The sequence below is a fragment of the Panthera uncia genome, chromosome B4, assembly GCF_023721935.1.
Source record: "Panthera uncia isolate 11264 chromosome B4, Puncia_PCG_1.0, whole genome shotgun sequence".
Taxonomy (NCBI): domain Eukaryota; kingdom Metazoa; phylum Chordata; class Mammalia; order Carnivora; family Felidae; genus Panthera; species Panthera uncia.
Genome location: NC_064809.1, coordinates 59,715,162 through 59,731,820, shown reverse-complemented (window position 1 = coordinate 59,731,820; position 16,659 = coordinate 59,715,162). Strand labels below are relative to the sequence as shown.

The following is a 16,659-nucleotide window of genomic DNA, read 5'->3' as shown; positions in this document are numbered from 1 at the left end:
AGTAAGTTGTGCAACAGTAGCAAAAAGAAGGGGAAGAAATAGAACTATATTATAGATTAAGCTGGTATTAATCCAAACAGACACCAAACAGACTATTATAAATTAACATATTGTTTATAATCCCCAAGGCTACTGCTAAGAAAATAACTCAAAAAAATACATAGTAAAAGAAACAAAGGAATTAAAACGGCACATTAGAAAATATCTATTTAACAAAAAAGAAAGCAATAGTAATACAGGAATTAAGGAACCAAAAAAATAAATAACCCATTAAGACATACAGAAAACGAATAGTAAAATGACAAGCATAAGTCCTATCTTACCAGTAACTATATTAAATGCACAAGGGTTAATAAAAACTCTAATTAGAAGGCAAAAATTGGAAGAATGGATAAAAAATATGATCCAATCAGGTACTGTTTACAAGAGACATGCCTGAGATTCAAAGACACAAGTAAAATCATATACACCAATAATATATTGGGGTAACTAAGTAACTTCATAAACAGAATAGTATACTATCAACAATCTGAAGTGTGGAGCATCCATTTCTAAAACCTATAAGTCAGTTAAGATCTGATTTTCATTCATCCAACAATTATTTAATAAAAACCAACCATGCTCTACTGAAGAATATAATGATCAATACAGCCACTTAGATTAGTAAAGAAAATATCAATATATAATGTAAACTACAATAAAAGTTTAAAAGTGTTGAAATCTCATGCCCATCCCCATGCTTTCATCTCCTTGGATGCCTTGGCTCCTTCAGAATGTCTTATGTATATCAGCTCCCTCATTCATCATTTATTTTCCCTTTGTTCATTAACTCAACAAATACTAACACCTATGATGTTCAAGGCACCTGTAAGGTGCTAAAGATATAATGGTAAGCAAAATTGGCCCTTGCCGTCAAGTCTGGCAAAGAGAGAGAAATAAGCTTAAAAATACATGCAACCACATAGTGTTGCAAAGATTGAGGGAAGAAAGGAATCTGAACTTCTCTGGAAGGTCAATTAAGGTTTTCTCACAGGCAGAAGCCTTGAGTACTTGCATCCAAAGCCAGAATGAGTAGGAGGCATTTCCAGTTAAATATGGAGTACTGAACATCCATGTTTACCACCATTCTCTTCTAAACTCCCACTAAAATGACAAATATATGAATAGACAATTCACAGAATTATCCATGTGACTAATAAGTATGTGGAAAATGGTCAATCTCACTAGTAATCAGGGACAGAAATAAAATATGTGGAAAAATGGTCAATCTCACTAGTAATCAGGGACAAAGATATGTTACTGACAATGACATTTATATCTACCAGATTAGCAAAAAATGCAAAAGTAATTATACCAAGTATTGGCAAGGATGGAGAGCCGTACTCTCAGATATTAATATTAAGAGTAAAAATTGGAACAATGACTTGGGAGAATAATCTAGTAATACTTAACTTGAAGATGTTCTTATAGTAAGAACCAGCAAATTCTATGACAGAACCTAGAAAAATTCATGTGCATCAGAGAAGGTGAAGAAAAAAATTCATTGCCAGGTTGTTTAAAATAGCAAAAAGAAAAAAAAAGTAATAACCTAGAAGTCCATTTAGAGAGAGGAAATTGATTAATAATTAGTAAAAGTCATACAACACGATAAATCAATGAACATGAATAAACTAGTGTTATATGTATCAACATAGATAAATTTCAAAATGTATTGTTGAATAAACAAAGGAGGTGGCAGCAAAATACACAAAATATGACACCATTTTCATGAATTTTTTTAAAAAGACATCACACGTACTTCTTATGGATACACAACCACAGTGAAGTTAAAAAGGCATGTAAGAAATTATAAACTACAACTTCAGAATAGTGCTACACTTTGGACAAGGAGAGAAGAGGATGGGTTCAAGGGTGTAAATTATAGCAATAGTAATTATTCCTTTTTAAAAATATGAAGCAAAAGGCAATGTCAATATGAGAAAAAATGAGTGGTGAGTACACTTGGATATTAATTAAATGAGTTAATTATTTGTAAAATCTTTAAAACAGTCCCCAGAATCTGCAAGCACCATATAAGTGGATACAAAAATATATACAGTATTATTACCCTAAAGGTTTGAAATATTTAATTAAAAAATTTCATAGACCTCCTATCTCACACAATTAACAAATGTTAACTCAAAATAGATCAATGACCAAAATAAAACAGCTAAAACTACAAAACTCATAGAAGAAAACATAGGGGCAAATCTTCATGACCTTCATTTGGCAATGGATTCTTAGGTATGACACCAGAAGCACAGGCAACAAAAGAAAAACTTACTAAATTGAATTTAATCAAAATTTAAAAGTTTTTTGTATCAAAGAACATTATCAAGAAAGGGAAAAGGCAATCTACAGAATGGGAGAAAACATTTGCAAATCATATATCTAGTAAGGGTCTAGTACCCAGAATACATAAAGAACTCTCAGGAGCACCTGGGTGGCTCAGTCAGTTGAGTGTCCAACTAAGGTTCAGGTCATGATCCCAGCATTGTGGGATGGAGCCCTACATAAGGCTCTGTGCTGAGCTGAGCATGGAGCTCGTTTAAAATTCTCTCTCTCTCTCTCTGCCCCCTTCCCCACTCGCATGTGCTCTCCAATATATATAAAAAATTTTTTAAAGGAACTCTTAAAACTCGACAACAAAAAGACAAACAACCCAATTTCAAAATAAGCAAAAGAAGTTAATAAACACTTCTTTAAGATACAAAAATAACCAAAAGACACTTTAAACTGCTCAATATTATCATTAGGGAAATACAAATTAAAACCACAATGAGGTAGCAGTTCACACCCACTGAGATGGCCATAACCAAAGAGAAAAAAGGAAAATACCAAGTGTTGACGAAGATGTGGAGAATTGGAATCCTCATACATTGCTGGTAGGAATACAATATATACAGCCACGTGGGAAAATAGCTTAGCAATTCCTCAAAATGATAAATGCAGAATTACCACATTATGCAGCAATTTCACTCTTACATATACGCCCAACAAAATTGAATGCAAGTACCCAAACAAATACTGGTATACAAGTGTTCATTGCAGCACTATTCACAATAGTGAATCAACACAATGGCAAAAAGGTGGGGAAATCCAAATGTCCATAAACAGATGAATGGATAAACAAAGTGTGCTAAGTGCTATATATTATATATACAACAAATTATTCAGGCATAAAAAGAAATGGAATAGTAATAAAACATAGATGAACCACAAAAACATTATGCTAAGTGGATGAAATCAGACACAAAAGGCTACACATTATATGATTTCATTTATATGAAATATCCAAAACACAGGTGAATCCATAGAGAAAGCAGATTGTGTTTGCTAGGGGCTGGGGAAAAGGGAAAATAGAAATGACTGCTTAATGGGTGCTGGGTTTCCTTCTGGGGTGATGAAAATATTTTGGAACCAGATACAGTTCCACAAAATTGTGAATGTACTAAATGCCACTAATTATACACTTTAAAATGATTACTTTTATGTTATGTAAGTTTCACCTCAATAAAAAAATAATCAAAAAGAAGTGTTTTAAAAAATGTTTGAAAGTGTCCAGGGGCAGTACTTGCTACATTACCAATACTTAAAAATAGTGGTTACTATTACTGCCATTACATATATCACAATATATCATTGCAGTAATTGGTCCATAAACACAGGTAGTCCCTATGATACCTGTGATATTGACATAACTGCTTCAATTCCAGGATCTTAACCTGTAAAATTCATTTTCTTACTACAACTTTGTATACTTCTATTTGTACTACCCTATCATTCCTACCAAACCTGTTATTCACCCCTATTGAAATTTCTAGTATCCCAAACCACTCATTATTCTCTCAGCCTATCAATAACTCCTCCTTTCTAACTCCCAACTTTCTGTTAATAATGCTAAAGCTTTTGTCTTGATTTCTTCCTTGATCACTCTTTATCCTTCTAAATGCCTCTGTTTCTTTTCCATGATTAACATTGTGTGTTATACACCAATACATACACTCAATACATTCAATAGGTAATAGACAAACCTACCCAGGGGCCAATGTTTGGGCTTCTCAATTGAGACTAATCAATCTGAGGAATAGAAAGAAAAAGAAATGAAAAGTGAACAGATCCTCAGACACCTGTAGGAAACCATCAAGCATGCCAACATAAAAACTATGGCAGTTCCAGAAGAGACAAAGGGGCAAAAAGAATACTGCAAGAAATAATGACCAAAAACTACCCTAAGTTTACTTCCCAAAGTATACTTCCCAAAGTACACACACACACACACACACGTGTACACACACACACACACACACACACACACACACACACAGAGTTCATCAATAGATACCTTCTGGAATACTTTAAGTGGGGGAAAAAAGTATATGCTGGTTAAAGAATCAGATCCACCTTATAATTCCCAATTTACCACCTAAACAATCTGCTAAATTATTTTGCTCAGATGAAAGTAACTATGATGATAATATCCATGGTCCTGCTATGTGAAAGAAAAATCATCTAAAAATTTCATGTATATGCTGCCTCACTTGTTCATAAGATTTTCTACTCCTGAGTACTTTGTAGGAATCACACCATAAAACATTTTGCAATCTGACTAGATTCTAAGTGCTCAGAGGACTTCTCATCAACCATATGGAAATCACTTTGTATGTGCATGACTGCGACACTGAGAATAACCCTGTGGCATTTCTTACCTCTCCTATTTATAACAAGAGAAGCAAGATCAGTAACACCTAAATTTGGAACTATAGAAAATAAAACTCAGTACACCAATGAAAATAAAGTCTCCTACGAAAGGTTCTTGCAACAAAAGGTACTATACAAGTATCCTTAACTAATATGACTGTGGAAAAAAATCACATATACTAAATAAGCAGGAGATATTTTACACCATTCCCTTTAAGCAGAAACTAGTCCTAAAAAGAAATTAATAAAATATACCTCTTCTGCATAACAGACAAAATAAGTAACTTAAAATATCTAAATGCCTCGTGAAAACCATCAACAGTTAATAAACACTGTTTTCCCATTCAGCAGAATAGAAAATAAATCTTCATTTCAATTTGTCCTGTGATTCAAATGGGTGGCCCATTTAATGCCATTCAGGTTTCATAGGCTTATTTTCAATTTTTCATGTCCAATGTGGGCAAACTGTTGGAATGAAAGGTATAACCTCATGTTAAGTTGTCTTTATTAAATCCATAATTAAAATAATGATACTCTCACTTTTACCAACTATCTTTAATGATGTCTACACATGTAGACATGTAGTTTTTTTTTTAATGTTTTTATTTATTTTTGAGAGAGAGACAGAGTGCGAGCAGAGGAGGGGCAGAGAGCGAGGGAGACAGAATCCGAAGCAGGCTCCAGGCTCTGAGCTGTCAGCACAGAACCCGTTGTGGGGCTGGAACTCACTGAACACGAGATCATGACCTGAGCCAAAGTCAGTCACCTGAGCCACCCAGGTGCCCTTACCCATGTACTTTTCTAGTAATGTTCATGTGAGTCCCTATCAGTGAAGCACATCCACAGATTAATGGATCTTACATAATACTGCAACACTATCCTTACCACAATGGTAGAAGTTCTGAATTCTCATAATACAAAAGTAAAGTATCTTGAAATGATCGTGCAGATCGTGCAAATCTTACCACAAGGTTGGACACAACATAAAAGGCAATTTGGCTGGCCTCTGCATTAGCTAGGCCTTCTTTTGGTAGGAGATGCACATGGTCAATGATAACAAGGCTGGCAAAGGGGGAAAAAAGTCAGTCTTCCCCAAATAGCAGGAAAAAGTGACTTCATGCTTTACAAAACAGTGGTTACTTAGTTCATATAGTTACTCTATATGACAACAATGTGTTGGGCTGAGTTATGTAAATACCAAAACGGACATACCCTTCTAAGGAAAACCACTTCGATAGAATTATTACATGCTGCATTTTAAAGTGAATAACATTAACTCTGCTCTTCATCTATTAAACCTGTAATTTTAAAAAATGCTTCCCATTTCAAAATTTTAAAAATTATATCCTTTGCTAGTAATATTAAATATATCCCTAATTCTTTAAGTAGGATTATACGTCCTATAGCTAACACTCTTTGTAAAAGTAAAAAAAAAGAGGGTACAGGTAAAGAATGTCTAACTAATTTAAAATTTAAAAATGTACAAAGACATAAATTTGGATAAACATTTTACAAGTGACTGATACCATCTCTGTTGAGTTATTAATTTGCTTAATGAGTTTATTCTAAGCATCAAAATTAAAACAGATTCAGAATAAACACAAGATACACAAAACAATTACAAGAACTCAGTATTGGTAGTATAGCATATGAATAAAAGACAATTCAGGAAGACTTGTTATCAAACCCCTGCTCTACGACTTACTATTAATGCAACCTTGGATAAATTTGCTCACTTGTATGAGACTCAATTTCTCTGGCTATGAAGTGGGAAAAATACTACCTACCTCGAAAGGTACTGGGTGGAATTCAAGAAAACAACAGACAAGGAGTTTTTAGAAACTCTGCATATGCAACTATATAATGCTAGGCTCAAAGATTTCCATAATTCTTATCAAAAGAACATGAAAAGTATTTCACACTACACTAAACGCATCCAGAATTCTATCTAGATTATTGGCAGCAAAAAAACAATGTATGCAGAAAAGCTGTTCAATCATTTTAGACTCTAAACCTATAAAAGAAATGGTTTGAACTAGATAAAATATAAGGTACTCTGAGTTTCTAAACTTCTAGGATTCTATCTTAAAGTGATGCCCAGAAAGTCAATATGTTGACTACCACATTTTGCTCCAAAATTTATTATGATAAATAACCCAGAGGACAAATTCTAAGAATATCAAATAAAACAAAGAGGCAGTGTATATTAAGAATCTGAAGAGAGGTGTCTGGGTGGCTCAGCCAGTTAAGTCAGTTAAGCCAACCCTTGATTTTGGCTCTGGTCCTTATCTCACAGGTTCGAGCCAGGAGTAAGGTTCTGCACTGACAGGGCAGAGCTTGCTTGGGATTCACTCTCTCTCTCTATCTAACCCCTCCCCCACTCTCATAAACACAGGTGCTCTCTCAAAAAATAAACTTTAAAAAAAATCTTACCAGAGTTATGCACAAAAATGTTTAATGTTAATTCTAATGGGGAAAGCTTAACTATAAATCAAGAACTTACAAATCAAGTTCTCAAAAAATTCATGATGTAGTGAGCACTTACAATGTAATGCTACTGAAAAGAGAAAAATATAAAACAATATTTACAATTTTGTTTTTAAAATGTTTTCAGAAGAAAAAGACCAAAAGAAAAACCAGCAAAATGTTTGCAGAACTTATTTCATGTTAACAGAAATGGGTTAGCGTTTTTTTCTTCATAGGATTCTTTATTTCCCAATTTTCTACTATAATCTACTATGATTTCCACAATGAAAAAAAATACAATATTCATCCATGCTAAAATAGCAAACTAGAGGCTAACAAAACTTCCCCTATCTGATGAAAACTGTTTACAAAAAACCTAGAGCTAACTATTTAATGGTGAAAGACTACATGCCTTACCTACTAAGATAAAAAACAAGGCAAGGATGCCTACTCATACTTGTCCTATTCAACATCATACTGGAGGTTCTGGCCAGTGCAATCAGACAAGAAAATGAAATACAGCTGACCCTTGAACAACTCAAGGGTTAGAGGCACCAACCCTCTCACTGTCAAAGATCCACATATAACTTTCGACCTAATGATGATTTTAATTGTAAATTATACCTCAATAAACCTAAATTTCAAAGGACACAGGACATGCCCTTTTGAAAATTACACATCAAATTAAATGAGCTACCTCCAGTTCACTGGGTTTGGGGGTGGGGGTAAGACAGTGAGGAAACCAAAAAATCCTTAGAAATATTGCAAACAAAAAAAATCAATTTACCATCAAGATTTATCAATAAGAACAGATACTGATACAAAGAATTAATCTAAAAAGAGTTGCCTTTTTTATTAAGCACTGTTTGAACAGAAAATAACAAAATTTGATTAGCTAACAAGACCAAAGGTCACAAGCAACAGGTTGATAAAGGAACATTGTGATTATGAGCCAGAATTCAGAAACAACTTACCTAACATTTCACTTGCAATTTACTAATGGAAATGGTCTCATCCAGCCCAATGCACTGCCACCCCAACTTCTATTAAGAGAAATACAATAAACTTTCAAATAGCTTTCTTTATTTGTAACAATCCTATATACTTTATAAGTCATGTATGTACAAGCTAGGGGTGCCTCTTACTTGGCAAATTCCTATTTATCCATTTAACCTTCAGATCAGCTCATTAGTAACCATCGTTCTTTCTTTCTTTCTTTTTCTTTCTTTACTGTCACTAATAATAATAATAATAATAATAAAGTGCTGTCCTGTCACTAAAAAAATAAGTAAGTGCTGTCCCTCTCTGATGACTCTGCAGTTTCTTTTTTCTGGTGTATTAAAATGATTACAAAAGCTCTAAAAAGTTTTGAGCTGATTGATCCAATAAGAAGATACATTTTCCCATGTAATAAAAGAGGTAAATTTTAACTTTCATCACTTTGTTTTATGTTTATTCCATTTGGCTTATACTGTTGCTAGGAAACCAATTCATAATAAGATTTCCAAGCACACAGAACAACCCTAGCCAGCCAACTTTGTAACCAGGGCAATTGGCGACCACACAATTTACTGGCTAGCCAGCACCACACAGGTGCGCTCTCCCTGGCATCCCCCTTGCTCCATTTACCTAACAGGTACAGTAAGTACAGCCAATTCCTTCATTGCAACAGAAATTGTAGCACAGGGCAAATGGGATGATTAGAAGTGTAGAACTCTCTGATGTCAGAGAACAAAGTGAATCTATTGTCACTCCCTGTGGTCCCACCCAACTAAATATTCTGGGTATTTTGTCTTAAATTGTACGGTGAAATGTTAGCCCAACCCAATCACTCCACCAGGAAGCATTCAAACTACTCCCAAAAGCCATCACCAACTACCGCCCGGATAAATATTTGGAGAGGATGGTGGTATCAATATCTTCACAGTTCAGAAGGGAAGGGAAGTAAAAGAGTCGGAATTCTTAAGGGGACGCTGAGTCACCTAAAGCTGTGGCCAGGATTTCACCCTCCAGGAAATCAGGCTCTGCCCCAACTCGCATCACTGAAGCAAGTAAAAGTAGCAGCAACACCATCCTACCAAAAAAACATCCAGCTCTACTTTTAATAGGGTTACCACTCCTTAAAGTGAAGCCAGAAATAGATTTCATGTCCAAAGCTTTCCACCACAGTATACAACTTGGGCAGACGGAAGAAACATCTTTATTGTGGGGAAAGGGGGCGCACTTACAGGGATGATGGATGCCTCACCACTTGGAAAGTTACTGGCTCCTGCCGTAACCTCAAAATGCCCCTTGTATGGCAACATGTGGCCCAGAGTATCTATAAGGTAATGTGGCTGACAGGTGTTATAAAGCTTTTACACCGGTGTACACAACGAAGCAGAGGGGGAAACATAAATCAGGCGCCATCGGTGAAAACTTGGCAAGGATCTAAGTCTCTGTTCGGTGGGAGCTTCGGTGACACAATAATCACGTGCACTTGTCCGTAGACGTTCGGAAATACTGGATTCTGGAATGTACAAGGGCTGAAACCTGCCGGCAGAGCAAGTACCGGTTGGCACTCAGGGCCGAGGCAGCAGGGATCCGTTTCAGCCCGAAGCAGGTCACACCTCCAACTCCCGGTCCCGGCCACCTCGGAGGGGAGAGGCCGGAGCTAGCGAGAGGCGGAAGCCGGGCCGCGTTCCCCGCCCGCGCCCAAGCCGCCTCGGGCGCGCCCCCGTCTCACGCGGCCCCGGCCCCCCAGACCCAGGCCCGGAAGGCGAGCTTCCATTTACCTGCTCCCCGCTCTGGCTCCCGCCGCCGCCGCCTCCGCGCCGCTCACCCAAACTGCCAGGTGAGCCACCCCAGCAGACGGCCCCGCAAGCGCACACCCGGGGCACGACCCCAAACCCGTCGTGGGGGAACGCGACCCCAGCCACACAAGTTGGGATAGCCCACGCACCACCCGGCTTCAAGCACCTCTGCCCCCGGAAGTTGATTTCCTCCAAGGCCCGCCCAGAGCTGCGCTTGTCACTCAACGCCAACACGCGCGTCACGTGACCCGAGCTGAGGGCCCCATCTTCAGAGCCACGCCTCTAATGGCTTGAGTAGTCCATGGAGGGTTGCCTTCTGAAAGGGGTTGACGCAGAAACTACCTCCTGTTGATTATAGCTTGTCATTCCTCTAGAATGACGGACGCAGTTCCTATGCCTAATGTATGCAAATAAAACCATCCGCAAAATGATACTCCCATCTGGGATTCTATAGGACTGTTCCTGAGAAAAGCCTGCCTGATGTTTTCACCACCTCCAGGCAGAGTTCAATAAAAACGAACTTAGCCAAATGCCTGACAGGTAGTAAGTGCTCAAGAAACAGTTGACTGGACGACTGCTCCATTTCTTCTCTGCATATCTGAACACTCAAGCACCGGAAGGCACCTAAACCCAGAGCCTCTCCAGACCATATGACATCAGTCAAAGACTCTGCTTGAGAATTATTTTTGTTCTTGGCCTCAGCTCCGGATCACAGCAACTTATATATGCCATCTCTGTTTCAGAGACAGTTTATTTTCAGCTGCCAAGCCACTTTTTTCCAAGCCTTCAGTCAAATAATTTCTCCTGAAGAAAAAGAAAAGAGAATGACATAACTGTCAGGGTTTTATTTCAAAAGAAGTGTGGTTATATAGATTTTTTGTGTGTGTTCATATCAAAGTGTCAATAACTATTAAAGAGGAACAGTCAACTAGCAAGTCACTTGTCAATGATTCTTCCATCTTTGACATGGGAGAGATTTGAAGAACATTTATTTAGCAATTTTTTTATTAAATGTCTACTTGGCTTACTGGAGTAAGTTGTGGCAATCTGAGAATGGACCAGATTTCATTCAAGATGTTTGCCTTCAAGGAGTTTATAGTCTAGTGGGAAAAATAAACAAGTAAAATCTGGGAACTTTGAGCATAAATCTCTGGAGCATTCATAGTCATTGTATAACAGGAATTCTTTAACATTTTGGATGTTATTTTCTCATCTTTCCACTGAACAAAATTGACTCAAGCCTTTAATAATCTCTGCTATGTACTTGCAGTGGAAAATGTCAACAAGTAATCCTAACAATTCTCCAGGAAGTGGAGGCTCAGGTGGTTAATGAGTAGTCCCAATATTGAGCTCAAAAGTCGGTCTTCTACATCCATTTTTTCTGTCGTGTGTTTCTATCATGAACACGTTTCCATTATAGCAGACTGATGCTTTCTTACCCAAATTTATTCACCTATCTACTAGACCACGAAGTCAAAGACCACTTTTCATTTGTATATCTGTGAGTCTACTTCTTATTTGTTTTTGTATATGCATCAATATCATAGTATTTAGTGATTAGAAGAAAGATATTCAATAAATGCTTCTTAAACCAAGTACAGTTACCTTTATATCATTTTGTGTCTCATCCCTTTCTGCTGGAAACCTCAGATGAGTTTCTGAGAGTTTTCATTGATATGTCTGTATGTTTCCTCCGTCCCACTTACTCCAATATTCAATATTAAACAGACTTACGATAATAACAGAAACTAATACTTATGGAACATTTTCTATGTGCTGGCATAATTATGTGACTGGCTAAATATTTTGAATCTACTCATTTGTCATAACGTTAATCCTCCAAAGTAAGTATATTAATATATTCACTTTTTAGGTAAGGATAAAGAGTTACGGAGAGTAATTTAACCAAGTGGTAGAGCAGGATCCAAAGCCAGGTCTGCCCGATGAAAGGATTTGTTTATTCACCACAACACACTGCCTCTGCTTTTCCACATCATTTGTTTATCAGTGGATCCAAATTTCACCACCTCCATGAAGTCTTTCCCTTCCTCACATAGTAATCTGTACTTTTTATTTTTTAGTCTAAACTCAATGGTTTTTAGTATATTCACAGAATTGTACAACCATCACCACAATCAACTTTGGAATATATTTATCACCTCAAAAGGAAATCTCGTACCCTTTGTCAGTCACTCCCCATTCCTCCCATTCCCTGCCCCTTAGGCTTAGACAGACACTAATCCACTTTGTATCTTTTTAGGTTTGCCTATTCTGGACATTTCATATGAATGCAATCATGCAATATGTAGTCTTCTGTGACTGGCTTCCTTAACTTCACATCATGTTTTCATAGTTCATTTAACCATTCCTCAGTTGGTGGACATTTGAGTTGTTTCCACTTTTGGGCTATTCGAATAATGCTTCTACAAACATTCATATACAAGTTTTTGGGTAAACATAACATTTTCATGGATATATATACCTAGGAGTTGGATTGCTGAGCCATTTGCTAATTCTGCTTAACCTTTTGAGAAACCGCCAGATTGTTTTCCAGAGTGAAAAACATTTTACATTCCCACTAGCAATGTGTGAAGGTTCTAATTTCTCCATAGTCCTCTTCTTATCTCCTCAAGAATTTAAGTGTACTAGAATTTATCCCTCTGTTACGTTAGGACTTATGACTCTATTACTTTTCAGGGTATTTTTCATAAGCCATCTTGTATTATTATTTACCTTTGTAATGCATGTATTTGCAGGCCCATCACCCTAATAGATTGTGACCTTTTGAGATGAGAAACATGGTTCCTGCCCTCAAGAGGATCAAATTTGGAGAAAAAGGTAGATAATGATATCAAATAGGGTGAGAACAAGCACTGAAATCAAGTTTATTGTTAAAATGTGGAGGAGGAGCACCTCATTCAACCTGCGTTCAACAAAAGTACTTCTCAAAAATGTCAAGCTCAAGATGAGTATTGAAGAACCAGTAGGAATTGGCCAAGCTAAGAAGAGACAAAGAGTGCTCCATACACAGGCACGTATACCTTTGTATGTATCTCCTTGCCTATGAACTGTAGAGGTAAGTATAATGTGGAGGTCGGTATAGTGGAGGCAAAGGTGTGAATGTGTGGGAATGTGACAGGAGAAATGGGAACTGTAGATGGGTCAAGAGGAATGGAGAATTTTATAAACTGCGAAGAAGTTTGAAATCTATCCTGTAGGCAATGGAAAATAAATGGATTGTTTAAGTGGGGTTGGGGAGAATTACTTTAGCAGCAGTGTGCAGGTTGGATTATTAGATAGGGAACAGGTTTTTCTCTGGAAAAACAGGGAAAGAAGACTGATAGAACAACTAGAATGAGGAATTGTGGAAGCCCGAGTAGAGGTGGTACCCATGAAATTGGCTAAAAGGATTTGAAAGGCATGTAGGCAGCAAAAACATAGGAAAGAACTGAAGGTGTATTCCTGGTTCCTGGTGCTATTCAAAGAGCCTACGTAGGGGATTCAGGAAGAAGATGCTACACTTGCTGGTAAGAATAATGAAACGCCACAACTTAGTCCTATTGCAGTTTATATGCAGTTGCAGTCATCCACAGAGATGAGATGGATGTCCACCTAAAAGCTGGTCCACATTTCAAGACTTCTGATGCCACACATGCACCAAGAGGATGTAAGAAGATTTATTGGTCATGTAATGAGACTTTCCAGGAAGAGCAGGGTAGGTTTCCCAAACAAGTCCAAAATGGCTGGGAGAAGGGTGGAAGGAGGTTGGAAGAGAGACTGGCTCTTGGGGGTTTTATGGTGGCTAGGGCATGGTGCTAGGGTGAAAATTCCTACGTAGGGGCCAAGGCTTGTGTGGCTTGAATTTCCCACTGGCACCAAAGAAGGGAGCACCCATGCTTTCTCATCAGCCTGCACAGATGTAGGGCAAGAGGGAACAGATGAAGGCTTGAAAGTTGTCAACCTTCAAACACCAAATATGGAATCAGAGTCATTACTACGTATGTTTAGAGTTTAGTTTCATTTTGTTTACTCCAACAGGAAAATAATGTAATTGTTATATCTTTATATGCTTTGAAAATGATTGTAGCGGATACTTGCCTTCTCAAAATCTATTCCACTCTTCCCACACTGTGTGGCACACACCTGAGAAATTTGGGTGGAATTAACCTCACCTTTATCCCAAAGTGAATCTAATCAGGATAACCCTGACCTATGATGTTCCCTTAGCCACATATGGTTTGGGATTGAGCACCAATCATAGGACTTTTGCTCCAAAATTGTGTAGTATGGCTCCCTCTCCCTCTCGATGTGAATGAGAAAGCATATGATCCTTGTTGCCGAAGGCAGTCATTTTGTGACCAAGAAAATGAAAGAGAAATGGAGCTGAAACCCTGATCAAATAAACAAAGATCTGTAACATTGTATATAAGCAAAAGGATGTAAAATACAAACTGTGAAATTATTAAATAAGCACTTTTCTGGCCCCTTTCTCTTTCTACACTCGATTGTTCCATTATGTGAGCCTTCAAATCAAACCAGCATGGAGTCTGACCGTTTTGCTACTCTCCCCAGTATTGAATACTGAATAGTGTATTGAATATTGGTTAAGTCAGTTTGAATTGATACTTTCCCTCAAGATACTTTCCTGTACGTAATGTGATATAAATGTGCACGTATGTGTTACTTAATTTACTTTATCCCCTAATGGTTGTCAGTTGCCATAATCTAGATTTCCCACCTTAGATGTATTCAGCTGGCATTTAATCAGAAAGACTGCATTCCAAACGTAGCAACCATAAATGTTTCTGCTATCATTATCTTCCATTAACGCCTGAGACTTTGCTAATCAATGGATGTGATAAACAGGTTTTCATAAGTGAAATTAGGGGCTCTCTATTAGCATAATGGATGTTATAAATTGACTCTCATTGATGAACCAGTGGTGTTCATGATACAAAGATTGAATAAAATATTTCAGAGACAGTCCCTACCTTGCATGACCAAGGTTATAAGAAGCTAGCAAACTCTGTAGTCTGCACTTTTAGGAACAGCACCCTTCAGACCCTCAAACAAAAAATGTCTAAAATCCTAATAATCTTCAGTATGCCAACGATGGAACAGTTTAATTTCTGCTTAACTGGAGGAAAAATCACGCTCATTATGGAGGTGACTGGAGACATCATGCTTATTATGGAGACAAGGAATAAATTACTTGTGCCCTTCCCTCCCGACTGTAGGTTCATTTTTTAGAATATCCCCAATGCAGATGCCATTAAACTGAGATCTTGGGATGGGCCGTTAAACTAAATTCAGACTGGCAGAGTGTGAAGGGCTACTAGTAAAGAGAAATTCCAAGATATAAAAACTTGGACTACACAAGGTCTCTGACCATAGTTACTTGCCTACAGAAGCAACAAGAAGCAATTAGTTCAAAAACCTAATATTAGCAGGAAGATATATTATTAAATAAACCTCAAACCCGACTGATAATAGCCTGTGACTATTTAATTTTAAGCCTCAGACTTCTATATTCAACCTAATAGGAAATAAGCTGCCAAAATAGTGTAACCTCTTAAAAAGAGCATCTTCCCCCAATGACCATCTCGGACGGGGCCATAAAGAACACCGAAAGCAAAACAGTACCTGCCAAAAGAACCCATACCACTGCTATCCAGGAATCCTAACTATTCCTGTCTACAGATTATGACAAAGATCAGTGACTACTATGTAATGTTTCCAGATATACCCTGTTTAATTGGGAGTTTTCATTGCAATTACTTTGTCCTTTCTCTTCCATTGCATTTTGCATTTGTTCTCAGTAGGTGACTTGTCACTGGTTGCTAGAGCACAAGGAACTCCAGATGAAGATATAACACTTTGCAGAGACAGAAAGAAGATGCTCACTAATTACAGTGGTGGTGAGCAATAGGGTACACTACAGTGGATGTGGTAGTTGTTATCCAAACATGCATTTCACTCTGCCCCCATTGTGTAGTATTCAGATATATTGGATGAGCTTAACCCTAACCTTTTCCACGGTTAGTCCTAATTGGTGGAAGCCAGAAGTTACTCCCAAACCCCTTGCCACCATAAGTGGGGGCAGGCAGACCCAGTCCCAAGTCAATCATGGCATTACCCTAACCATAAGAATTGCTTCAGGGATCATCCAATAGGCACAAAACTCAGGACCAATGTTCAGTGCTTGTTGGAAGGAACTTTCTGTCTTCCTGAGAATCCAAGCGGAAAAGCGTGTAATTCCTATTGCTTTTAATAGTCATCTTGTGACCATAAAGGAAACCAGTCTGAGGATAAAAACAGATACAGATTATAGAAAAAAGATGATATAATTCAGAGAAATGGAGCTGAAGCTTTGATCAAATCAGTTCTAAAGCTTCTCTCACCTCTATAGGACTTTTCATTTCTCCAAACAATTTTCATTTATCATTTAATCCAATGTGAGTTAGGTTTTCTGTTACCTTCAATCCCGAGAGTTTTAACTGGTAGAAAGATTTTGTATCTCTGTCTTCATATTAAATGTCAGAAAATGAATTGTCATTTTCTTAAAATGGGATTTTTTTCCACCTTCTTCACTTTCCCTTTGTCTATGTTCATGCCAGAGTGAGACTGAAAATGATGTACTGTCCCTGAGCAGTTCTTTAAG

At 37.5% G+C, this 16,659-nt stretch overlaps 1 protein-coding gene and 1 long non-coding RNA gene across 5 annotated transcripts in view; one reads left to right on the top strand and one right to left on the bottom strand.

Moving 5' to 3' along the window:
* Window positions 1–10,075, bottom strand: part of CCDC91 (coiled-coil domain containing 91) — a 357,464-nt gene extending 347,389 nt beyond the window's left edge. The window contains exon 1 of the mRNA XM_049625214.1: window positions 9,981–10,075. The gene's annotated coding sequence lies outside the window, so the exon portion shown is untranslated. The remainder of the gene's footprint in view (window positions 1–9,980) is intronic.
* A 108-nt stretch (window positions 10,076–10,183) lies between these two features.
* Window positions 10,184–16,659, top strand: part of LOC125918914 (uncharacterized) — a 32,857-nt gene continuing 26,381 nt past the window's right edge. For 3 of the 4 annotated variants that reach the window (XR_007456612.1, XR_007456611.1, XR_007456613.1), the window contains exons 1-3: window positions 10,184–11,499; window positions 12,755–13,074; window positions 13,565–13,713. This is a non-coding gene — a long non-coding RNA (uncharacterized LOC125918914). The remainder of the gene's footprint in view (window positions 11,500–12,754; window positions 13,075–13,564; window positions 13,714–16,659) is intronic. The other variant, XR_007456614.1, reaches the window with a different exon arrangement.